The sequence below is a fragment of the Rattus norvegicus genome, chromosome 3 (assembly GCF_036323735.1).
Source record: "Rattus norvegicus strain BN/NHsdMcwi chromosome 3, GRCr8, whole genome shotgun sequence".
NCBI lineage: Eukaryota > Metazoa > Chordata > Mammalia > Rodentia > Muridae > Rattus > Rattus norvegicus.
Window position 1 is genome coordinate 23,439,738 of NC_086021.1, and position 25,131 is coordinate 23,464,868.

Below are 25,131 nucleotides of genomic sequence, written 5' to 3' on the forward strand. Positions count from 1 at the left end.
TCACTTCAGCCATCTCTCTGCCGGATTCACTTCTTGATCCTCAGATTATGTAGGAATCAAATCCAGTACTATCTTTACTTTCAAAGTCAGTTTGCCTGTTTTGCTGGTGACTACATGGTATGTTAGAGCCTTGTACATATGCTTCAGTTTCCAAACCTAATTGTGATCGTGGGCCAGTAAGGTCGAGGACCAGGTCATGAAACCCATCATAGCTTACCCACCTGGGTAAGCTTGCAGGAATATTGCCAAATGAATGAGAGACTGATGAAAACTGGAGTACAGTAGTGGGTGGGTTGCTAAGCAGCCTGGTAAAGAGGATTGCAAAGTAGGTCCCATCAGTAGAAAAGGTGGGGTGGACAGTGAGAAAGACCGCTGTTCTGGGCCAGCAAAACTGGGTCCTTGTCCCAGGCTGGCTTGCTGGGCTTCACTCACTCAACAAATACTCCTCGAATTTCTAGGCATTTGACAGGCTCAGAATAAGACAACATTTCTTCTCCCAAAACATACTGAAGGTGTCTAATTAGATCACAAGAGAGATATGGGAAGGCATTCCACCTTGGTAAGTAAACGTGGGGTATGTGCTGAGCAAGAGGCTTCTAAATCAAGTTGTTGTCCAGGAAAGCATCCTGAAGACTATTGCTTCATGCCTTGAGAGATACAAAGGGTCATTTGTAGACTGGTGGAAAAATTTACCCACCACAGGGAACGGGACTAGTGTTTGAGTTATTCTGCATCATGAAATGTAGGAGGTGGCATTTGACAGCTGATAGCATAGCTAGAGGTGAATCTAACCTAAGTTACATTGCAAAGTAAAAATGCCATTGAGTCAGTACAATTTGCAGTTGAAGGTAGAAGTCCAGAGACAAGACAAAACTGGGTTTAAAGATAAGCTTTGACATACACCAGTCACGTGACAGCAATCCCTTAAAACAAACAAACAAACAAACAAACAAACCAAGCACTCTTCAAGTTTAGTTTCCTTAGCACAGTGTTCTGATTTGGTTATCTATTGATGTCCAGCAACTCCTCTCAAATGAAATGCCTTAAGACAACACATATTTAGTAATTCTCAGGGTCATTATGAATTAAGAATGTGTTATGGCTTAAGTGAGGCCCTTGCTTCAAGGGTCTATCACATGGCTACAACCAAAGTCAACCATGGTTGTGGTGCCATCTCAAGACTCCAGAAGCTCATTTACAGGTCTCTTGGCAGTTTGGTTCTTGCTGGCTGGTGACCAGAGTCTCTCTGGAGTTCTTTACTATGTGTTGCCCTCCTATAGCTTCCTCAGATCCAATGGAGATATGGTGTTGACTGGCAAGACAGAAAGGCCATTGAAGTGAATTCTGAACACTATGGCCCCATTTTGTTGGTCAGAATTCACAAGCAAGCCGACCCTTCTCAGGTTGGCAGGGGTGTGTTGTTGGAGAGTAGGAGTGCATGGGAGGATGGGCATTTACACAAGAAAGAGAACACTAGGAAATCAAGCTGTGGGGATTCCATCTTGGATTTTGGTTTGCCTCTAATTTGTAGGCTAGACGTCCAGTCAATGTTAGAGCTATTGTTATGCAGAATGGAGGGATGGTGAGCCAGAGGCAGAATGTACTGTGGGTGGAAGAGTAAATAAGGTGACTTTGGACAAGTCAAATCACCTCCTGCCTCTGAGACACCATTTTGTCCTCAGCAAAATGTAAATACTTGGTCACAGGGGGGCAAATGAGAAAAAAAAAGTGCAAGCTTCAGTTTGTTTTCTGAGGGAGAAAACATAGCTCTCTCCAGCTTGCGGGGACAAACTGCTCTGGGCCTTTTCTGTTTTGTTGATTCGGAGTCTGTCAGTCTAGTATATTCAAGGATTTTAGCATTTGGCTCCTTGGAGCCAAATAATAAAGAAATATATTAAATAATATATAAATAATTAAGAATTTCATGGCTGGGAATAAGCACAACGAGAAAGCTGGTTTTGGGAGTCCTTTAAAGTATCTCTAAGGCTTTTTTAAAAACTACCTTTGCTTCTAAGGAGCCCATGGCGGGCCGGCCTAGCTGAGAGAAAACTGGCTGTATGTGGGAAATTTCACACTCCTGATAATAAAATGGTAATAAAATCTCATCCGGCTCCTGAGACTTATAGCAGAGGGGATGTTTATGGTGGAGGGGGTTCCCCAACACAGGTGCAGCTGCTTTCCAGGTTGTGAGGTTTCCAGCCCTACAGGGCAGCTGGGATTATGGACTCTGGCCTCCTGCTCGGGCAGTTCCTTAACTTTGGGAGAAAACACTCAGTTGTCCTGCCCTGGCGCCAGGCAGCTTCACTCCAGGCTCCAATTGAATGGTGTTACAACAAAGTGAGATTCACAGTCCGCGCTAGGGTGGTTTGCCCCAGGGAAGGTAAACAGCTGGGGAGGACAGTTCAGAGGGTGGCAGTGTCCTCCCAAAGGTTAGCCAGTGATTGGGGATAGAGTTTGGGAGTCAGCCTTTCACAAAGGCATGCTTCTCAGCAGGAAATGTGGGTGGGGCGGAGCAGTACTGGGATAGAGACAAAGCTCCTTTGAATCTTTATCAGAAGGCCTGGCCTCTTGCGGGAGGGGTACCCGGGACGCCAGGGCAGGGAGAAAACTCCAGTGTGTAATCTCATTACTCTCCCTCGCTCTGCCAACCTAGAGGGCACAGTTGCTTACAGCCTACAGCTGCCAGCGCGCTGAGTGTCCCTCCAGCTCAGGAGGTCACCTCCTGCAGTGTCATAACCCATACTGGAGAGTTGTGGGTAGCCCAGGAGTAGTTGGGACAGCCCAGACCAGATCTGGCCAACAATCTCACCTTCCCAGGCTGGCTGCTCCACCAAACTACAGCAATCTTAGAAAACCTAATGAGAGTCAGTTGTAGTGGCCGCTGGCAAACTTTCTCGGAGTCGCTGATTGGTCAGTGGCCGAGAGCTGTAGCCAATCAGCGCGGTGTTTGGGCCCGCATTTCTGACCAAAGGTCCGAGTGGGCGTCTGGAGGGCACAGTGGCCTGCAGAGACTCAAGGTATGGAGGGCAGAGCCAGGGAGGGGTGAGCATGTCTTGGGACCGGACAGCCAGGCGGCTGGCACCGCCATCACCGCTATCGCTGCTCCTGGTGCTTGTGCTGCTGTCACGAGCTGGGGCTCTGCATCCTGAAGAGCTCTTTCCTTACGGGGAGTCGTGGGGAGACCGGCTGCTGCGGGAGGGCGACGTTGAAAGCTCCGCGGCGGTGAAGCTAGCAGTATGTAGATGTAGCTTCTACGGTGTCCAGTTCAGCAACCTCTACGTAAGTTCAGCTCCCAGAGGTGCGTGGCTTGGTGTGGGGTTGTACTTTCTTCCCAGGGTGTCGAGCAACTAACCTCCATGTTTAACTGTCATCGCCGCTGGGGACCGGACTTAGCAGCGGTGCTGCAGCTTCTTGATCCCTACTGTGGAGGAATAAGGATCATTTCAAGGGAGAGCTGGAACCGTCCCCCTCTACTTCGACTTCCCAGGCAGGAAGATGAAATTGAGGCGTCTAGTGCGGTTTGCCTTTAGGGGCGGTGGGAGGCTGTGCACACAGGCATAGCAATCTAATTAAGGACACGGCGCCCAAGGTGTGCAGTGGTGGAGAAAGATGAGCGGGTTCAAGAGCGGCCGCACCTGTGAGTTGCAGTGCACTTGAGCACTGTCGCCAAAGTTGAGTTTGGTACCCTGGATGTGTCCCAACCTTCCAAGAGGAGGGAGTCTTCTTGACTCAAGTAGAACTCGGACTGTAGGTGCCTTCGACTGGTGGTTGCCCACCACCAGTTTGAGCGACCACCGTTTTGCCCTTTTAAAAATGTTTATGTGGGGCGGGATTCACGTGCTACCTCATGCGTGTGAAGAGCAGAGAACAACCAGTTTTTTTTTTTTTAATCCCACCTTCTGTCGGGTCCTAAAACTCAAGTCATCAGGTTTGACAGCAGAGTGCCCTTACCTGCTGAACTGTCTCACCGCCCTGTGGTCTTATTGTAGGTGAGCACCAATGGGATCATCTCCACCCAGGACTTACCCAGGGAGATTTAATATGTCGTTGATGATTTTCCTACTGACTTCCCAGCCATCGCCCCATTCCTGGCTGACATCCACTTGAGTCACAGCAGTGGCCGGATCCTGTATGGAGGACACCTCCTGGGCTGTGCTGAGTCTGGCTGAGTCTGTGCACAGGCTTCCCCCCACCCACTTATTCCTGGCCACCTGGGAGCAAGTGGGCGCCTAGGAGGAGGACAGGCTTGGGGCTTCGTGGTCTGGAGAGGTAAGCAGAGGTGTACCCTGCAGCTGAATAAACAGAAGGGTTGGACTTGAAAAGGAAACTAAGACATTGGCTAAGAGGCATTCCCTTGATTCCCCTCCTCAACACTAAGAAAATCGCTTAGTAAAATGAGGGACTAAGGTGCAGATCCCAAAGACCCTGAGGGAACTTAAGGCACTTTACAGGTTTTTTTTGTTTTTTTTTTTTTTTTTCTGGAGTCACCTATAAGTACACAAATAGTTCTAATGATATATTCATCAAAAAATTAAAAATTTGGGAAATTTAAAAAGGAACAACTTTTTTTTTTTTTTTTTTTTTTTGTATGAGCTGGGTGTGGTGTCACTCACCTTCAATCCCAGCAGAGTCAGAAAGGCAAACAGATATCTGTGAGTTCTAGGCGAGCCTGGTCTACAAAGTGAGTTCCAGGACAGAATACAGAGAAACCCTGTCTGGAGAAACCAAAAATATCCTGTAGGTTCGTGTGTACATTTCTATTTATTTCTTTAATATTGTTGCCGTTGACAACAGTGGGTCCACAGTGCCCATATTACTGTTTCACTTGCTTGTTCTGCTGTTTAGTATGCTCTGGTCAGTGTATTTCTGTAACATTTATTACAACCTTATAAAATCTCACCCTTCCTAGTGGTCATTAAGGTTGCTCCCGTGACATCTTTACTATAATCAATACTATAAAATGCTTTATAAGGTTTTTATTTTATTCGTTTGTGTGTGTGTGTGTGTGTGTGTGTGTGTGTGTGTGTGTGTGTGTGTGTCTTTCTCTTTGTCTGCTTGTGTTGGAAGGGCCAGAAGAGGGCTTGGGCCCCTGAAGCTGGAGTTGTTACATACAGACAGTTGTGAACTGCTTGACTGACAATGGATACAGAGATTTGAGCTAGCATGCTGAAAGGACTACAAGGTGCTGAGCCACCTCTTCAAAGCCAACACTTTTTAAAGTGTCAAAACACTGCACAGCCTGAGCTGACATCACAGGAGAGTGAGCAAGCATGCCATGAACTTCTTAGTAAGTTCCCTGTAGCTTTCTCCACATTGCCTTTGTAACAGTTTGCATACTTCTGTCTGCAGGAGCCTGCTTTGCTGTCTCCCTGGAGAAAACATCAACTCTGCTCTGGCTTTGGTCTTGGCAACATGTGAAGTGGGTATGGGTGGGTGAGGGTAAATGGCCTCATTCCTGGTGTAGGTAGAGACAGAGTCCTCTTGTGAAATTCCACCTGGGTGTAAAATGCCATAGACCTGGAGCAAATCTGTGTTTGCTTTAACTCCCCTAGTGCCTCTGAGCTACAGAAGTGATGTCTTCCCTAAGAGCTTGCCCATTGTTCCTGAGTTTGTTCTGTGAAATTAAAGGAAGAGACATGTTTTCCTAAAGCCTGCACCAGCAGAGATGGAGAAATTGTTTGAAGCTACAGTTTCTTACTTGACAGGTTAACATCCAGTTTTGTTTACTTACTAGCCTTGTAATGCCTTGGCTTTGACATCTCAATTACAGTTCAACAGAATACCTTCAACTCAAACACTGCCTCCTTGGCTCAGGCCAGCCAGCTAGAGGGCTAGAGAAGACAGTCCCCACTGTTAGGTTTCATTCGCTCAGTCATTCATTCATACATTCTTTTTAAAACGTTTATCTAATATCATGTATAACAAGCCTATAGTGGAAAAAAATAAACTTTTATAATACAAGCCACTAGGTCGCCAATTCTAATATTTCTATTTTCTTACAGTCTTTTTAAAAAATTTTTAATTTATGAGTGAGTGTGTGGGTGTGCATGCACATGTGTGCATATGCATGTGTGCATATGCATGTGTGAACCAGAGGTCAACTTTAAATGTCTTTGCTTGGGAGCCATCTTGTCTTTCTACTCAGGGTCTCTCTGGGACCTGGGGCTCCCCATTTACGCTAGGCTTGCTGGCCAGTGAGCCCTAGGGATCTGCTTGTTTTTCTCTCCAGAGCAGAGATTACAAGTGTGCTGCCACGACCTGCTTTTGATCTGGGTGCTGCCATTCAAATCAGGACTTCATGCACGCACAGCAAGCACTTCATAGGGTGTGCTGCCTTCCAGCTTCTCCTGTAATGTTAAAAAAATCTATGTCACAGGGTTAGGGTTAGGAGCTAGGGTTTAGGGTTAGGAGTAAGGGGTTGGGGTTAGTGTTATATATGCAGAGAGTCATATATATCATATATAATCTCTATCTGAACATAGTCATATTTGTTAATTCAGAAACTACTTTTTCACATTTTCCTTATATCAGCACTGAAATAGACATAGTCTCTAAGCGGAATGCTCTTACTCGAATGGCCTCTCTTACATTTAGTAGGAACACCACTGATAACCTTTTGTTGTGGTAATATGGTAGACTCTCCAGCTAGAGCTTCCTCCTAACCCATCTTGATTCAGGGATTCCATTTGGGTAGGTTTCAATGAGCAAGCAATTTCTCCAGGATAGAAGGCAGAGCATGTATCAGCCTGTGCGCTGGAGGTTAATGTACTAGGGGCATGGCAGGCACAGTGTCTTTCAAAAGAGCAGGGTGTTGGGATCTGATTCAGGAGCACTCAAGGGTAGAGACGTTGTCCCCTCTGAGGACTGCAATTGGTTCCTGGAAGTAGGCAGCCTTGAACGATTTGAAGTGGGGAGTCTGACGTTTATGTTGTTCCTTTTGTTTTGCTTTTGATCCCCCCACCCCATGCATCTCAGGTTGGCCTCAAACCTCATAATGGAGGATGATCTTGAATCTCTGATCCTTTTGACCTGACTGACCTGTGCTGAGATAGTGGGTGTGCAGCATCACACCCTACCCATTTGATGGGAATGGAACTGAGAGTGCAGGCTGACCAGGCACTCTACTAGCTGAGCCACAGTCTTTCTGGTGACCTTAGTTAGTAAGGTTCGAAGGGCAAACTACTTAGACAACTGTTAAATAGTCTGTTTGTTCACACCATCAGACTTCTCTTTAAATTTTTAAAATTGTGTTTATGCACATGGGTCATATGCCTACATACCGTTGCATGCAGTGCCCGTGGAATACCCTGGACCGGATTACCTACATTTGTGAGCTGTCATGTGAGTGCTGGGAAATGAACATGGGTCCTCTGGAAGAAGAGCCAATGATCTCAACCAGGGAGCCATCCCTCTGCCCCCCTCTCCTTACCTTCTTGCAGGAGTGTTTTATACTGTCTTCTCGACACAGTCCCACAGGATAAGTACAGTAATTACTGTTTATATCACAGAAGAGAAAATAATTTCCAAATCTGCCTTAAGTGAGGCAAAGTCACCTTAGAAGACATACTTTTCCCCTTTCTTAAACTTTTCATGCAAGACCCATTTCCTGTACACGAATCATATAAGTAGTTACAGTAACAATCGCTGCACTTTTTCTGAAGACATCTAATAAATAAAGTTAGTGTTTTAGTGTTCATTGCGGCTTTGGTGCTAGGATAGTTCTTGGAGCCATATTCAAAGGAAGTGTGAACTGGAGTGAAGTTGCTGTGAAGGATGCTTCTGATGATAACCTCACTTTGAAATTATGTTCTGATGCTCCCAAGGAAAATTCAGCTGAATTAGCTAGCCTCTTGCAACAGAAAAAACAAACAAACAAACAAAAAAAAAAAATAGAGCAAGAAGCATTTGCACTGAGGCTCCGGGGTCTTGAGGCTGCGGTGGGTCCCAAATGTTTTAGTGTTTATTTGACATGAAGGTTACAGCCCCAGAGAGATGAGTTTACTACATAGGATTCTCATTTCATTAGCAACATTTCATTAGAAACAGTCTTTGACAGTTTCCTTTTGGTGTCTGTGCATGTGGTACCTGTGTCTCTGTGTGTGTCTGTGAATGTGTGCGCATGTGCAGGCACACACAGACATTCATGCATGGTTCACATTTGTGTGGAGATGCACATGTGTGCAGACCAGAGAAGAACTTTGAGTGTCATTCCTTAGGCACTATCCACCTTTTCAAAATTATTTATTTGTTCTGTGTACGTGTGCATGCTTTGACACTGTGGTAGTCACAACATAAATTCAGAGTCAGCTCTCTGCTAATCCTCCTTCATGGGGTCTGGGAATTGAGCTCTGGTCAACAGTCTTCCGAAGTAAGTGCCTTTAACCTGCTGAGCACTCTATCCTGCTCCCTTTCAAATCATTTTCAGGCACACCTCCCTCTGACCCAGTACTCAGCAGCTAAGCCAGGATGGATTGCTGGGTGATGAAGCTCAGGAAGCTGCCTTCCTTCTATGGGACTACAGATCTGGGACTGACAGACACTATGACTGTTTTTGTTCAGTGTGTATTCTAGGGATCAAACTCAGGTGCTCATGCCTGAATAGCAACTCCTCACACTGAACCATTTTCCCAGCTCTTCCTTCAATTTTGCAGTTCTGGGACTTGAACACAAGTCGTCATGAAGGTTAGCTAAGTATGTCCTTCATGAGTGAGCAACACCCATAGGCACAGTAATTCTTTCATTACACCTTCCAGGTACTTGTGAAGTCAGGAACAAGGCAGAAACCACTTGCAGCAGTGGTCTTGGAAGACATAATCCCTCAGGCTTCATTTTCTAAGCAGTAGATTGACATGGTAGTGCTGACTTTTTAGGGTTGTCATGAGAATTAACCAAGGCGATGTGTTGTTCCTGCCATGTAATGATCTTGTTGTAGAACTCCTTTATGTAAGGACTTGGTTGTTTTATTTCATTTTATTCTCTCTCTGTGTGTGCATGTATGTGTACGTATATGTTTACGTGCTACATGTGAATATGTATGTCTATGTATGGTGAGTGTGTATGTAAATAATCTATGTTAATGCTGTATATGAAATTGTGTGTCTGCATGTTCATGATGTGTATGTATGTCTGCATTTGTGCATTATGTGTGTGTTTGTATATGTGTGTGTGTGATGTGTGTGTCTGTATGGTTTATGTGTATGATGTGTGTATGTGCATAATGTGTGTGCTTGTGTGTGTCTGTATGGTGTGTTTATATGCATATGGTGTGTGCATGTTGTGTGTGAGTGTGTGGTGTTTGTATGGTATGTGCATACTGCACTGAGGCCACTTGTGTGTGCATGATATATATGTGGGGTGTGTGTATGGTATGTGTGTAGGACATGTATGGTATGTGGTTTTGTATGATTTATGTGTGCACGTAGCAGGGTGCACATGCAGAGATTGGGAGGAGATCCTCCCGGTACCAGTTCTCTCATTTTACATGGGTTCCTGGAACTGAACTCAGATTTCAAGGCAAGGGATTTATTTACCTTTCGAGCCTTCTCTGGCCCTCTCTGTAAGTACTTTTTAAGAGGAGGGTTGTCCAAATTACTGTTTTGGGTTTTTTCCCCTTTGTTTTTCTTATCTTTTTGTAGGGGAATTTGGTGGGGAAAATTCTGTAGCTTTCTTGTTTTTTAACTTTTCCAAACATCCATATTGTTCTTCAGATATTGCGATAGGCTGAATGGGCTTCAGGACTTGTTCCATTCGATGAGGTTTTGAGCACAAGATGTATTTTCAATTACTCCTGTGGAAGGCTCTTCTGAATGCTTTGAAGACCGTGGGATTGAACTCTTGCTTTGATAGATTTTTTTTTTTGAGGTAGATTTTGGCACACAACAATCTCCTTTGCCTGGAAGATTCTGTGATCTCTACATAGTTTTCTGACATCTGGTATAGCAATATTAATATTAGTCACTGGAAATGACATCAGATGAATAATATCTTTACCGTGTGAAATGTTTCTGCTCTCTTCATTCCCTCCAGAATGTTCACATTGGGTGTGACAGAGTGTTCTACCTGGCATGCAAGAATGGCATGGTGCAACTGCATTACAAAAATGGACAAATAAAGTGTTTGTTCATTTAGTTAATCTGAGATTTCTTAAACTGTCACTTCATAGAGCAAAGAGGTTATGGCCGGAAGATCTGAGTAATGAATGGGTACCGTTTGTTGTTCTTGTTTTGTTGTGGTTGTGGTTGTTGTTGTTGTTGTTGTTGCTCTGTGTGTTTTTGGTGTCAGGGGAAGGCTGTTGTGTTCTCACTGGGAAAGAGGGTGTTATCTAGAACTGAGTTAGATAGTATGTGGAAGGTTTTTGTTGATGAGGAATTTCATTTGGGTTGGAAGGACCACAGGAATGGGAACCGAGAGTGAGTGGTAGGAGAGCTTGCCCTAGTCTGGGCTGCATCCTGGGAGAGGGATGGGAGCGTGGAAGTTGCTTCAGAAAAGGATGGAAACATTGTATCTGTAGCCAGGAAGCAGAGAAAGATGGGTGTTGTTTCTAAGCTTTCTTTCTTCTTTGTATGCAGTGCAAGCCTGAGCCCAGGGAATGGTGATGTCTATATTTAGGGTGGGTGTTCTCTCCTTAATTAATCTAATCAAGATACTTTATCAGAGACATGCCTGGTGACTGTTTCCTGGTTGGTTGTAGATAGCGTCAGATTGACAGCTAATAGTATGCATCACAGCTGGTCCCTGGATGCTTTAACATGAAATGGTGGGTGTTGAGTTGGTGCAGAGGTGACAGTTGTTGATCAAGAACTTTGGATTTAGCTGGAGATCTTTGGATTATGAAGCTAGAATCCACAGAAACAGGACGTGTGTAATTTACCACATGTCAGTGAAGACAGAGAGGATAGAGAATAACTAGATATATGAAAATGGGTTGAAGAAAACTGCTTAGGTGTCCTTGAAGACTACATATGAAGGAGGATACACTATGCCATCATGAAAGCATTAGGCATTCTCTTAACTCTGCAGTACAGGGGTGAATTTGGAATACCCCAAGCACATCAGTGTCCCCATGGGAATGGGGAAAAAGTAACATACAAAGTGGTGGTTGGTGTTCACACCAAACATCGTAGGCCAGAATCAGTGGCCTTACACCTCCAGAGAATGTGTCCTTAAAGAAGACTGAGCATTGAACTTTGTCCCCCAGGAAGGAATCACCTCATTTCTTATTTTGTTATCATTTTGGTAAGGCTGAATAGACAAATCCCTTGTTGTAAAGATGTCATTCTGCTGGTTGATGTTTTACCCTTGCTGGATGGTATGTTTGAGAAGCCTTCTGGTTTTCTGTCTGAACAGGAAACTGGAGACCTTGCAGCTGGGCAACTCTGACCTGATCCTCTTTGTACTGCTCCCCACCCTGTGGAGAGCTCCTCTCCTAGCTGGCACTCTCTCTTTCTCTTTGGGGAGGTTGGGAGGCCATGACTCTTGTACAGGTTTTGGCAGTGCAACTGAGGGCTTACCTTCAGAACCGCTGTGGGGGACTCTTGGAAAACTTGTCTCTGGGAATGTGAGGGCCTTTCCCTTTGGAAAAGAGTCAGACAGAGGGTGTCTCTAAGGAGGGGCTCTTCAGAGCCTATGAAGTGGCCTCTTAGCGATTCTGTGTGGAAGTCTGTAGCCCTGACAAGGGGTCCATGTGGCAGATTTCAAGCAGCTCAACTCTTCCGGAATGTACTTTGGGATCATAAACTATATTAAAAGGGAGTTTTTGTTGTTTTCTCCTCTGTTATTTGCCTCTTTTAGTGGGGATGAGGAAATTAAAAACTTGCCATCTGAAGTGAGTTCTTCGCCAAAAGGTGACACAGAAAAGACATAGAGCAAATAAGGCACTACATGTGCAGATCTCCAGGTTAAAAGTCGGGCTCTCCCATCACAGCCTCCTCACTTCTTCCCAGACCTCCTCCCCACTGCCTTCTGATCTCCACATGTAGACAGCCCTTATCATATGGAATTTCTGTAAATTTAGAACCTTGGTTCTCCCTTATCTTGTGAAGTTGATTGTGGCCACCATACCAGGAGCCTCCACAGTTGGTTATTTAAGGATGGGATTATTAGTTCGGCTTTTTATCTCCTACTTGAACTTTGTTGTGACTGAAATAAAGCTTTCGCAGCCTCTGGCCCTACCCTGACTGATGATGGATGACGCATGTTCTTTGTGTACCTGAGTTGGAAACTTAGGAGGTTTGACCTTTATGCGGAGGGTCAAGCCCTGCAGATGACATACTTGAGGACTACAGTTGCAACAAATGTAGAATGTGGGGACTGAATTCATGAACTTTTTTTTGAAAAACAAGGAAGGTAAGCAGACTCTTCCATTTAGAGAATACAGAGGAGCTACAGAGTTTTTTTTTTTTTTGCAACCATATTAATATCTGCATTTCTTTGTCTTATTACCCAAACCTCAAAGCTGTACTTTAGCATATTGTGTCAGAAAGGTAAAAGTAACCTTTGAGATGTTCTAGAAAAAGGCAGAAAAAAAACACAAGGACACACTCGTTCCTTGTATTCAGTTTTGAGGTTCTTGCTGTGTCAGTTTGTCTTGTTTAGCAAAATGAAGAGGTAATGATACCAACAAGTGATTTCTTTTCCTTCTTGTCATCCACCTTCTTTATACAGCGAGTATTTGTAAGAGAAATGTCTCCCCAGTTCCCTATTAAATTGTAAAGCATATATGATCTAGTGAGAGAAGCCAACTACAGAGTCTAAGACAGTGGAGCATCCCTTAACTAATCCTTTGGTGGAAGAAGGTGGTAATGGCAGAAAAGGTCCCTTTGAAACTCAGTAAATGAAATATCAGGGAGTAATTCCACAGTCACCCTGGTGTTAATTCAGACTCCAACTCTCATCTAGGTCTGCTTTGGCTCCCACAGTGTTTATCTTCATTCATTGGCTGCCACTGTGATGCTACCCTACCCCACTCTGATGTCCTGGACACTCTCCTTTTTCTGTGGCCTCTGCCACCATGCCTGTCCCCAGTCACTCTCCTAAAATTCCAGTCCTGGCTGTTTCTCTCTCCTATAATTCAGGCTCTTGGGGCATAGTTTTTGGCTCTGTCCTGACTGCAGCATCAAACATAATGTGGTTTAGCGGGTACCCAACCCCGATGAATTAATATTCAGATGGGTTAGTGAGTGGAGGCCAAAGCCAAACCAGACAACCAACAGGAGCTAAAGACATACTGGAAAACCAACATAGTGGGTGCTGAAGGATGGAAGGGGTTCCACAGGGAATCACAGTCCTTGACCCCCAGGAGGCAGTGCTTGCTGGTTAGGATTTTCTTGGTGCACAGCATCAAAGCACTTAGTAGGAGTGGGGACCCTTAAACACTGTGTAGAGGGCTTAGTGGAGCTGAGCCTGGGAAGGGCGATTGGGTCAGAGCAGGTGTCCTGGAATGACTTGTTTGGTAGAGTTCAGATGACTGTCTATTGCAGGGGATGAGCTGTTGGATCTGGCTGGCTTCCACCATTAATCATTGCCTGACCTTAAGCAAGCCCCTGGGTCTCTTTCTTCATCGGCAATGTGACAAGATAACTCGTGTTGTAAAGAGATTGAAAAGGAAAGGGAGTTTGGCTGTGAAATCAGTAAGGATGCCTTTTGATCAGCTGCTTCCTGACTGAGTGTGGCCTGCAGTAGGCAATGGGTGGATGCATAGATGGATGGATGCATGTCTTGCTGGATGCACGGATGTTGGATTCATGGATGGATGGATGGATGCATGGCTGGCTGGCTGGATGCATGCTGGATGGATGCATAGATGGATGGATGCATGCATGCATAGATGGATGAATGCATGGCTTGCTGGATGCATGATGGATGGATGCATTGATGGATGGATGGATAGATGGATCCATAGATGGATGGATGCATAGATGTTGGATGCATGGATGGATACATGGATGCCTAGATGGATGGATGCATGGCTTGCTGGATGCATGGATGGTTGGATGCATGGATGGATGGATTCATAGATGGATGGATGCATGGGTGGGTGCATGCATGGATGCTAATATGATATATGGATGTGAAGGCCATTCAGACACAAAGTAAGAACTGTGGGTATAGGAATGAGCAAGTCAATTTTTTTTCCTTGTCCAGAAATCTCAAAAGAGTTTGGACTGGAAAGCTTACAACCTTAACACTTTTAAATACACTGTTTTAATGTTATTTGTGGAGAATTTCATACATTGATACAGTATATTTCAATATATCCACTTCACCCCCTATATTTGTTCTAATAATCCCTTGAATACAGCGAAGCCTACTCATGAGTGAGGGGCCACCACTGCAGCATGGTCCACTCACTAGGGACCATACCCCTTAAGAAAACCCTCCCCTAGCACTTCTCAAGTGACAGAATCTTCTCAGCTGCAGGCAGGGGCTTCAGTGCCCTACCACATCTGTGCTGGAATGTTGAGTGGTTTGCTCTTCTGCTGGACACCAACTGCACTGAGTTTGTGAGTTCAACGACCATATCATGAGACCATGTCATTGTTTTGATCCAACTCCTTCTGACCTTTGGCTCTTAAACTCTTTCCACCTCTTTTCTTTCCAATATTCCCTGAGCCTTGAGGGAACTTGATATGGTGGGAGCTTCTGTGGCTGAGCTCTCCACAGAGAGTTCATTCCAAATACTTGGACTAGTTATGAATGTATATTAACTACCATCCACTGTATGAAGATGCTCCCCCAATGACCACCGAGAGCTGTGTTAATCTATGAGCTTGTAACTGGTATAGTTTGATACTATATATCCATTTAAGAAAATAGTAGTTATGGTTCACTCCCAGGGCTTATGAGCCTGTCTGCCATGGTTTTCCTGACCACATTTATAATGCCAGGCAAAAGTTTCCTCTTTTAGTGCAGACCTTAAATCCACCCAGAAAATGATTGGTGATCCTCATTACATTCCTGCCATTTATGCTGCACCCAGGAGTACATCTTGCCAGGGCTTTTGTTATGTATCCCTGAGTAGTCACAGTGGGGTGAGAATAGTCTGCATAGCATCTTCTAGCATCATAAAGGGTAGCTAGCAGGGGTGGAAGCTTCCTGCTAAATACTGTGCAGGCAGGTCTGTGTGATTTCTTCAAGTTCTTTGACCTACTTGTGTGGTGTCATCAGCTATAGGATCTTACCATCACATTCTAATGGGTATTCCTGAGCAATGAGAATTGACAACTCTGGTATCATCTCTGTGACATCCTCGACCAACAACTTGAGAGCAAGGTGTCCTACATCTATCTCTGGACTTTTTGAGAACTTATAGCCAATGGAAGGAGAATTACCCACCTTGTAACGTTCGTTGTAAGTTGGAAAGTAGCTTTTCATATGGCTTTTGTATTTTAATGTTCGTGGACGTTTTACCTACTTGTATGTCTGTGTGAGGCTGTCAGAAGTCCTGGAACTGAAGTTACAAGCAGGGGTGAGTTACCATGGGCGAGTAGGTGCTGGGAATTGAACCCAGGACCTCTGGAAGAGCAGCCTGTGCCCTTAACTGTCCGTCTCTCTGGCCCTTCATATGGCTTTTTCAAATATCCTTAGTGTTAGTTAGTTCTTCTTCATCCTCTTCCCTACAATCCTAAAGATTTTAAACCAGTTTTCATTTATGCATTATTTAGCTATTGATCTAAATTGGTAGAAAAGATTAAAAAAATAACACATGGTTTACAAAAGTATATTTGTAATTTGAAGAGGGGATTCTAAAGGAGATTATGTTCAAAACCAACAAGGGGAAATCCTAAAAAGGATCTGGCCTCCGCCCCCTTGTTGGAACACCTTACCTGTGTTCTGATTTTCTTCTTTTGTTTATTTCTTTGTTTAAGGGTGTCTGCAATTCCTTTTTGTCCACAGCTGAACACTTTCCAGGCCGTTCTGGCATCCGATGAATGTGATTCCTATGCCCTCTTTCTCTATCCTGCCAATGGTCTTCAGTTTTTGGAACTCACCCCAAAGAATCCTACAGTGTCCAGCTGCAGCTTCCTGCTAAGGTGGGATTCTGCCAAGGGGAAGCAGATGACATGAAGAGAAAAGCCCTGTATTTCAGCCTTACTAACAGTGAGCAGTTGGTGAAGAATCTCTACCAGTGAGTATTGTGGAGTGTGTGACTGTACTATGCACTGGAAGGACATTTAGGAGGGACACTATCTCTAGTGGCCAGAAACCATTTGATAATAACCTTTGGTGGCTTCTAAGAAAGGCGCTGGTTGAAAACCAAGAGCTAAGCTGGACCTCTGGAGCTTCAGGCTGTCCAAGATTTAAAAGATTCTTTCTTTTTCCTGCACTATCTGTCAGCCATAGAAAACAGAACCAGCAGTGATTATATGTTTTTGCAGAACTACTGGGGCTTGCTGTGAAAAACATTGTTCTTGGGGCTACATAAAAATATCCAGTCATAACTAACTGCCTCAGTGGACCCTTTTCAGGTTAATGATTTCTGGATAGGAGGCATCATGGTTCAGTCTTTCAAACGGGTATTGTTAAGGATTAAATTATGAGTACTATAATGGGTGGGGGGAGGTAGATGAGGCTTTTAGTCGTCTAAGGTTTCTCCTGGCACCATCACCAGAAATCATGCTGACTGGTTTACCCACAGCGTTGCCAGAGACAAATCCATTTCTTAGTCTCCCCAGCGGGTTATTCTGCTAGTGCTGCAATAGGCTATTCTGCAGGTGTCTGTCCAGTTGGTGCTCCTAAGAGACTATTGACTTCAGGTGGGCTCTTTTGTCTTTGTATTTTGCAATACTAGCTTAGCCCACAGTAGTTACTTTGTGGCTTCCCATAGTTGCTTCTCAGTCAAACTAGATCTTGGGCAGATAGAGTGACAGAGCAAAAATTTGCCGATCACTTTATCTGCAGAGCATTGTGATAAAACCCTTGCAGATATTATCTTAATTAAAACTCTCTCAACTTATAGGCGGTAAGTATAACTATCTTCCCAGTTTTACCAATAGTCTTACCGAAATTATGAAAGTTGCTTATGTCAGAGTCAAATGGCCGAGCCATAGTCAATACAGCTCTGAAGTATGGATACAGGGGTGATCTCTTATGCAGAGTAGATAGGGTATTTCTTACTTGGATTTCATGTTACCTGGTTGTTTGTATTTTGGTTCATTTTATCAGTCACTCCGGTTACTGCTCACTCTGCCCCTCTCCTGCAATTTTGATATTTCTGGAAAGCATCAAAAAAGACAGTGAAGAACCGGAGTGAATGGATGACAGTGTTTGTGTGTGTGTGTGTGTGTGTGTGTGTGTGTGTGTGTGTGTGTGTGCGCGCGCACGAGCACATGCGCGTGCGTGCATGTGCATGCATGTGTGAGTGAGCACGTGTATGAAGGCCTTTATGGCTCTAGTAGGGAAACACATCTTCCTCCTCACATGCTTTTTGCACACACACACAGGCACAGACACATGGGCACACACACACACACGCACAGCAGCTTCTTATGGCTATGCAGGTACCAATTCTCATTCTAATACTCTGTCATTCTTGGTCCTTCCCAGATTCTGTTGGTGTCCAGGGGTTCTGCCTTTAAAAAACCATAGTATTTCAAGCACTCAGCCTTATTTCCAAGGGTTCTACATACAAGTGTCCCCTCCTGTTCAGTGATCCATACCGGGTCTTGGTCTCCATCTCACCCTAGTTTGTGTAGTCTAGACTCTAGAACAGACTTAGCAGTTGGCCTCTATCCTTTCTCCTTTAACCTCTTACCCTCTAGCTTAAAGACTCTCTCTCCCCAGGTTGTACCTAGAGCCCCTTGGAAGGAGGGCTGAGTGCTTGAAATACTACAATTTTTAAGACACAGGCGTGTGCCAGAAAGGAGCAGCGTGAGACATGACCAGAGTGATTGACAAATTTGGTGTGCCTCACGCTTAATAAAATGAGACAAACTACAGACCATGGAATAACATAAAATGCAAGTCAGAATTATACTACCACTACTCTGAGTGACAACTCTGCTACCTCCCCTTTCAGCATGGGCTTTGCCTCCCATTCAGTGTTTGCATACTTAACACTGTCTCCTAGCCTTCTTTCCTCCAGATTCTGTGAGTATCATTGTCTTAAGGGTTGAAACATTGCATCACACATGCCCAGCATTGAGGACAACATTTGAAAACTAAAGTAGCTCAGGATCATGGTCCTAGCTCCCTCTGGATGCTTTGCTGTACCCCTCCAAGGAGAAGAACATTTTCCTAGTCCTGGAATCTCTTCCTCCAACAGAGGTCATACATTATTCATGTTTGCAGGCCTCTTCTGAAACATATGCATATTCAGGTAGGGAAGAGAGTAGTTCCTGGGAAGGGATTAGTCCCAGGCAGGCCAGCATGGCTGTTCTGTTTTGTGATACAGTTTTTCTCTCTAGGAGACAAATTCTATCTGTGAGCATTCATAAACGACCTCAGTGTGGAGGGTAAATTAACTGTTTAGAATCCCACCAGGCGCTGTGGCAAACGCCAGGATACTGATTTATGTCTCATTAGAAGGCATTTATTTAGCTCCACTCTTGCATGATTTGTATTTTCCTTCTCTTTGAAGCTTTGAAGCTGTCCACTTCCAAACTCAAGAGGTTTCCCAGCTGCAATACCCTGCTGTGGGATGGGCTGGGGCTCCAGGGTCTCTTCTTACTGATTGGTTTCAGTTTTTATAATTACATTACTGTGTGGGAGTTGGGGGTTGGACACAGCTGTTGGGGAGGTGTCTGGGTCGGAATCCAGTTTGTCAGAGTTTGTGCTCTCCCCCTACCACGTGGATTCTCCCCCTACCACGTAGATCTAAGCTCTTGTAGGTAAGTGGCTTTACCTGCTAAGTCATTTTTTCCGCCTGAAGTTTTGTCTTCTGTGGTGTGATTTATTTGCAGGCCTTATTTCTATAAGCACCAACTGAGGGCAACAGTTGAAGCTCTGCTGGTAGAACATTGCCTAGGGGACACAAAGCCCAGAGTTTTGACCTTGGTGCCACACAAACAGGGTTTAGTATCACACCTGGTATCCCAGTGTTTGGGAGGTGCAGGCAGGAGGAATAGAAGCTCAAGGTTATCATCAGCTACATGAGACTGTGTCTCAAAAAATGAAAAGAAACCTTAGCAATTGAATATGACAAATCACAGAAGGGACGAACACTGACCTGATTGGGGAGGAGAGGGTTTATTTGGTTTACTCTCCTGGGTCACACAGTGCATTAGGGGAGTCAAGGCAGGAACTAAAGCAAGACAGTAACCTAGAAGGAGGTAGGAACTGGAGCAGAAGCCATGGAGGAACATTATTATTGGCTTGGTTCCTCTGTCTTACTCAGCCTGATTTCTTACACAACCAGAGATGATACCCTAGGGTGGTATCACCCATAGTGAACTGCTCTTCCTCCCACCAATCATTAACCAAGAAAGCGCCCCTCCCCCAGACTTGCCTATATGCATGTGTGATTGAGGCAATCTCTTCTCAGGTCTGCATCAGGGTGACGAAATCCAGCCAGTACAGCAGAGTATCGTGAATACACTTGGGTACAGGTAGTGGCTAGTGGACAGTGCACAGAATGAGAGAGAGATAGAGAACTGAAGAAAACCTCAACTCTCTTCATTATTGCAGTAGAAACCGAGACTAGAATGATGAATACTTGCCCCAGTGAACAAAGATCTCGTTATATGATTCACTGGATCTTAATACTTCTTTTTAGCCATTCCCTCTTATTCTTGATTGTTGACTTTTGAGGAAATTACATTGTCTGGGATAATTTGAGCTTTGGTATTTCGTGCAAACACAGGATTGATATCATTGGCTAGGTCCCGTTTTCCAGAGTCATTTTTTTTCTCCATCTTTATTAAATTGGGTACTTTTATTTACATTTCAATTGTTATTGCCTTTCCTGGTTTCCAGGCCAACATCCCCCTAACACCTTTCCCCTCCCACTCTATATGGGTGTCCCCCTCCCCACCCTCCCCCCATTACCGCCCTCCCCCCAACAATCACGTTCACTGGAGGTTCAGTCTTGGCAGGATGAAGGACTTCCCCTTCCACTGGTGCCCTTACTAGGCTCTTCAATGTTACCTATGCAGTTGGAGCCCAGGGTCAGTCTTTGGGTAGTGACTTAGTCACCTGAAGCTCTGGTTGGTTGGCATTGTTGTTCATATGGGCAAATATTCTTGCATTCCATGTTTGCATCTCAAGCCCCTTCAAGCTCTTTCAGTCCTTTTTCTGATTCCTTCAATGGGGTGGTCCCATTCTCGGTTCAGTGGTTTGCTGCTGGCATTCACCTATGCATTTGCCATATTCTGGCTGTGTCTCTCAGGAGAGATCTACATCTAGATCCTGTCAGCCTGCACTTCTTTGTTTCATCCATCTTATCTAGTTCGGGGTGTGTATATATATGGGCCACAGGTGGGGCAGGCTCTGAATGGGCGTTCCTTCAGCTTTCCAGAGCCTTCCTAACCCGAGCTTTCTCTTAGGGTTAGGAGTCATCTTACACATGGCTGTCCTCTTCACAGCAAGCGTACCATTGACACTGAGATAGTAGGTGACTGAGCTGGAAAGAGTAGTGCCACATCCCAGCAGAAGATCTCGAGTTTCAGGATAGCTGGGACTATCTGGTGTGCATCCTCTGAGAAAGGAGATTCTTGGGAACTAACAGGGGTTCATGGTCTACTCTACAGAGAAAATGAAGATCTGTTCCCAAATACTGAGCCTCATTTTGGTTAATACATTTGTATCTTACCCATGTTGAACTTTTGCCCAAAAATTGTTTTAGACTTGGTCATTAAAAAGTACTGATAGATCTATCATCCTCTGTCATTAATACATTAGTCCATGTGAATCAGAGTACACAGAGATGTTTGTAAGACAAAGTTTCTTGTTAGCATGAAATTCTTGCCGTGGCTTTGCCAACTTTGGGCTGTATGATCTGAAGATTAGCTAACCTCTCAAAACCAACTTTTTCCTCACTAAGATCTAGCACAGCTACCACCCCTATCTTGCAGAGCACAGTGAAGACTGATAAGCACTGGTGTAGGCACGGCTTGTAGAAATCAGTATTATTTAAGTGTTTTAGGAATTTTAAGCTTAAGTAAGCTTGAGTCCGATTTAAGTTTTCATTCACGTCGAGAAAGCATAAAATATTCTTGCATTCCATGTTTGCTCTCAAGACAGCCAGGTTTTTGACAGAATATTTGATTCGGGCTTCTGAAGCAGACATATAACCTGATGGCTTAGTGTTCCATACACAATGCCAGACAAAAGGCAGCTTATAACAAAGTTCCTGTATGGTATTTATCTCAGTTACTTAGAAGCTTTGCTTCTGTTTGACATAGCATGGAAAGTTTGACTTTGATCGTTAAAGTCTTTTGATTTCAATATGAATTGTGAAGGAGGATGAATGGACTGGTTACAATCCACTCTTTCCTCTGTTCTTAGACTAAGCAACCTGGGGATTCCTGGGGCGTGGGCTTTTCACATCAGCAGCAGGCTGGCCCTGGACAATGTCTGGCCAGCCACGGTCAGAGGTGACCATTCCACAGCCTGCTCCTCAGCGCTGGAGCACTCCTTCCACCATGCTGCAGCCCTGGAGATCTGTACTGAGGACAGTTGCAATTATCACAATGAGAATGGAGAGGATGTAGAATACCCACCAATTGAACCAGGGGAGGCCCTGGAAGGCCACAGCAGAATGGATGTATTGATGTGTCTTTCAAATCAAAGGGTAATTTCAGCTTTGTGAATGTTGGCACCACGTCTCCAGATTCTGATCACGCTTCTCCTTTGCTACACCCAGCACCTGGTAATTGGCCATCCTACCGGGAAACAGAATCGGCTTCTTTGGTCCGTCAAATCAGACAGGGGCCACCTGTGGGAGAGGTAGAGGTCCTGGATTTCAAGGACCCAGCATTGCTTTTGAATCCAGTAGGCACCAGAACCCCAGCTCTTCCACAGGCAGATGCAGCTTTCTTAACTCCAGGCAGGAAAGACCTTAAGAACAGAAACACCCAGTCCTATCCAGAGGCACGGCCAGTGCTTTCACAGCCAGATGTTCCTGTCGCTCCTTTGGAAGGAGAAATCCTTCCTAATTACCCCGAGTCTGGTACATGCCACCCCTGAGTGGAGGGAGGTATGTGGTAGGACTGGATGACCACGTGAGTTCTAAAGCTCAAGGCAAGTGCATTGAAAAACTGGGCATTTGAGGTTTTGTTTAAAGAAAATATAGCAGAGTTGACAAACTAGACATGGTCATTCCTGGACCCATCCCTGTACCGGGCAGGCTGGGACAGGCTGGGGCAGGCTGAGACAGAAAGATTTTCTAGGTTCAAGAGTAGCCTAGGCCATATAGAGAATTGTAGGCCAGCCTGGATTATACATCCAGCTCTCCTCCCAAGTGTAATGAAAAATTTCGGTTTGCAAGTTCAGAGAAGGTGAGCCATGTCGAGGCTTCATAGGCATTGCAGGATGGAGGGTACAGCCATTTAGCTTTGACTGTGGTAGTTAGCTGTGCAGGCTTAGGCAAACATGCTGAAGAGCCTTAGGGAGAGAACATGGTATAGACACCTGTGTCTGCTATTAGTTCTGGTTCTTGTCCCCACAGCTGTGGCCTTCACCTCCCCTGAACCACCTTAACCTGGTTCTGTGACTCACTAGCACTAAAGGTAGCAGGAAGAAGGCAGGGGAATGCCCAGAGGGAACAACTTTTCATCCACCCTGATGGACTGGGAAACTGGTCCTAGATTCATCCTCCCCCACAGCTATCTCCCCGCTCTCCCTGCTCAATGATCTCTGCCAGGAGGACCTGTCAGAGGTCACACCCTCTCCACAGCATTTCAACTTCACAGTTTTTCTGTCCGTGTATTGACAAAAACATTAACCTAGCAGAGAGGACCTTCTGGTTCTGCTGGAACATTTTCTGCAGGTTCAGGAGTTGTTTAGAGAAATAGTTCAGGAGGGAAAAAAACACTTTGTGTTTAACAGAGTATAGAGTAATAGTTAGGGTAGGACTGTTGTTGTCAAGTTTGAATCTTGGCCATGCTAAGGCAACTTATTTTACCCTCAAGTCTCTGATTTTCATTTATAAACGTATTGCCAGGATTTGTTGTTAGTATATGTTATGTTTTGATTGCCTGCATTAGTCTGTTCCTCAGAAGACAATTAAGACCATCATTACTAATCTTTAGAGGATTTAAAACATAGCAAACTGGAGGATGGGGGGGGGAGTGAACAGCTGGGCTTGAAAACAGAGAAACTGAAAACAGAAAGTCTCATTAAAAAGCTTTTGCCTCCTGGCTCCTTTTCTGCTTGATGAAGTTTGATGAGCATTTGTTTTTGTTAAAGCCAAAGGCATGGATTTCTTTTAAACGTTCTAGAACTTTCAAATTCTTCTAACAATCTCCTAAAATATTCAGTGTGAGTTTTTTCTATTTAAAGAGATTTAAAGGCACGAATCAAAAATTTCCTCAAAGGGATTTAGTGTTACAGATGGGTTTTTGAGTGGCCTTTTGTTGGGGGTTGTATTTTCCTGGCCCAGGAAGAGCACACAGTTATTGGAAAGTGGTTGTATGTACAGTTGTCTGAAACCTGAGGAGCGGGCTATGGCCCAGTACAAAACTGTAAACTGATGTAAAACCTTCAGAGAGTTTTCTTTTGCAATCGGTCATGGTTCTTGAAGCGTGAACTTTGTAGATGATAATGTGTCACAGTGTCAAAGGTTGTGCGTGGCTGTTTAAGAGCTCAGAAAGGCCTGAAATGGAACCAGTCACTGGGAACTTAGGGTAACAGCATAACCCAGGAGGGACATGATCTGTGGTATTTAATCAGCTGCCAAATGTAGTCAATGCTGACATCTAAATGCTAGAATGTTTATGAAAAAGACATTCAGGGGGAGATTGTCCAACTGGAAGCTTTTAAGTCTTAGAGGAGAAAAATACTTTTAAATTTTATTTAAAAAAAATTTATGTGTTCTTGTGTACAAGTTCATGTGTGGGAAAGCCTACCCCTTAAGAAAGAATGTTTGGTGAGCTGTGTGAACCATAGAAACATGTAATTGTTATTATTTATGTTCAGAGGAAACACTGTTCTCCCGGAGGTTTATCCAGCAGCTGTGGGCTTACTCTGGGCAGCTGTTGACATGGGGCTGAGACCTTCAAGTACCAGCTCAAGGTAGGAAATGCGCAGCTTCTGGTAGTGGATGGACTTGAGTTCCCCCGCAGCTCTGTTGTGTAGTTTGAAGACAGATGCTGTTTGAACCTTATTTTCTGAATAGAGAGCACCCTTCTCAATAAATTTTAACTTCCCCTTTAAGCATATAGGATTTGGTTTGCTGAGTCAAGGAATTAGGATTTTGTTAAAGGCTCAGAAAATTTCTCTTCTTTTTAGTATTGTTTTCATTAGGGTGTGTGTGCGCGCGCGCGCGCGCGCGTGTGTGTGTGTGTGTGTGTGTCTGTATTTGTTTGTGTGTCTGTGCATGCCTGCCTGCCTGCCTGTGCACAGACACACACACAAACACATGTGTATATGTGTTGTATAGGCCCCATAGGAAGAGGAATAGGAGAGGTGCTCTGAAGTGGCCCCAGGGCAGCTTATGCTGCATGATGGTATAGACAGGTTCCATGCTGCCACCCTGAGCAGTGTTTCTGTGTCCTGAGAGCTGGCTGCAGCCCTGCTCATATTGGGAGCTTTCAATTCCAGGCTGCAGTAGGTTTTTGGTTGTCACAGCAGAGAGTATCTGCATTCTCACCGCCAGGGAGGTGGACTCCACTTGCACAGAGAGAGAGAGAGAGAGAGAGAGAGAGAGAGAGAGAGAGAGAGAGAGAGAGAGAGAGAGATTGATTCATGGGGAAAGGCTGCAGCGCATTTGTTAGTCTCAGTACACTGAGCAGCTGTGAACTTTCCCTTCACTAAGGCCATCCCTAACTCAAGCATCAGGAGCTGTTCCCTACAGCTTTTACTCTGGACTGAGCTCACCCTCCCTGTTGCCTGCCCTGATCCTCACCTTCCACCTGGTTCCCAGCAGCTACACAAACAGACCAGTTCTTTTAGTCTCAGGCAGGGATTTTGTTGCAGCTTTCAACCTGGAGTAGCAAGCGCTGCTGAGGTGCTGAGGTCCTCGCAGCTGGGAGAACT

At 44.7% G+C, this 25,131-nt stretch overlaps 1 pseudogene; it reads left to right on the top strand.

Moving 5' to 3' along the window:
* The first annotated feature begins 2,792 nt into the window (after positions 1-2,792).
* The window catches only part of LOC120101882 (uncharacterized), a 48,793-nt pseudogene continuing 26,454 nt past the window's right edge, over positions 2,793-25,131 (top strand).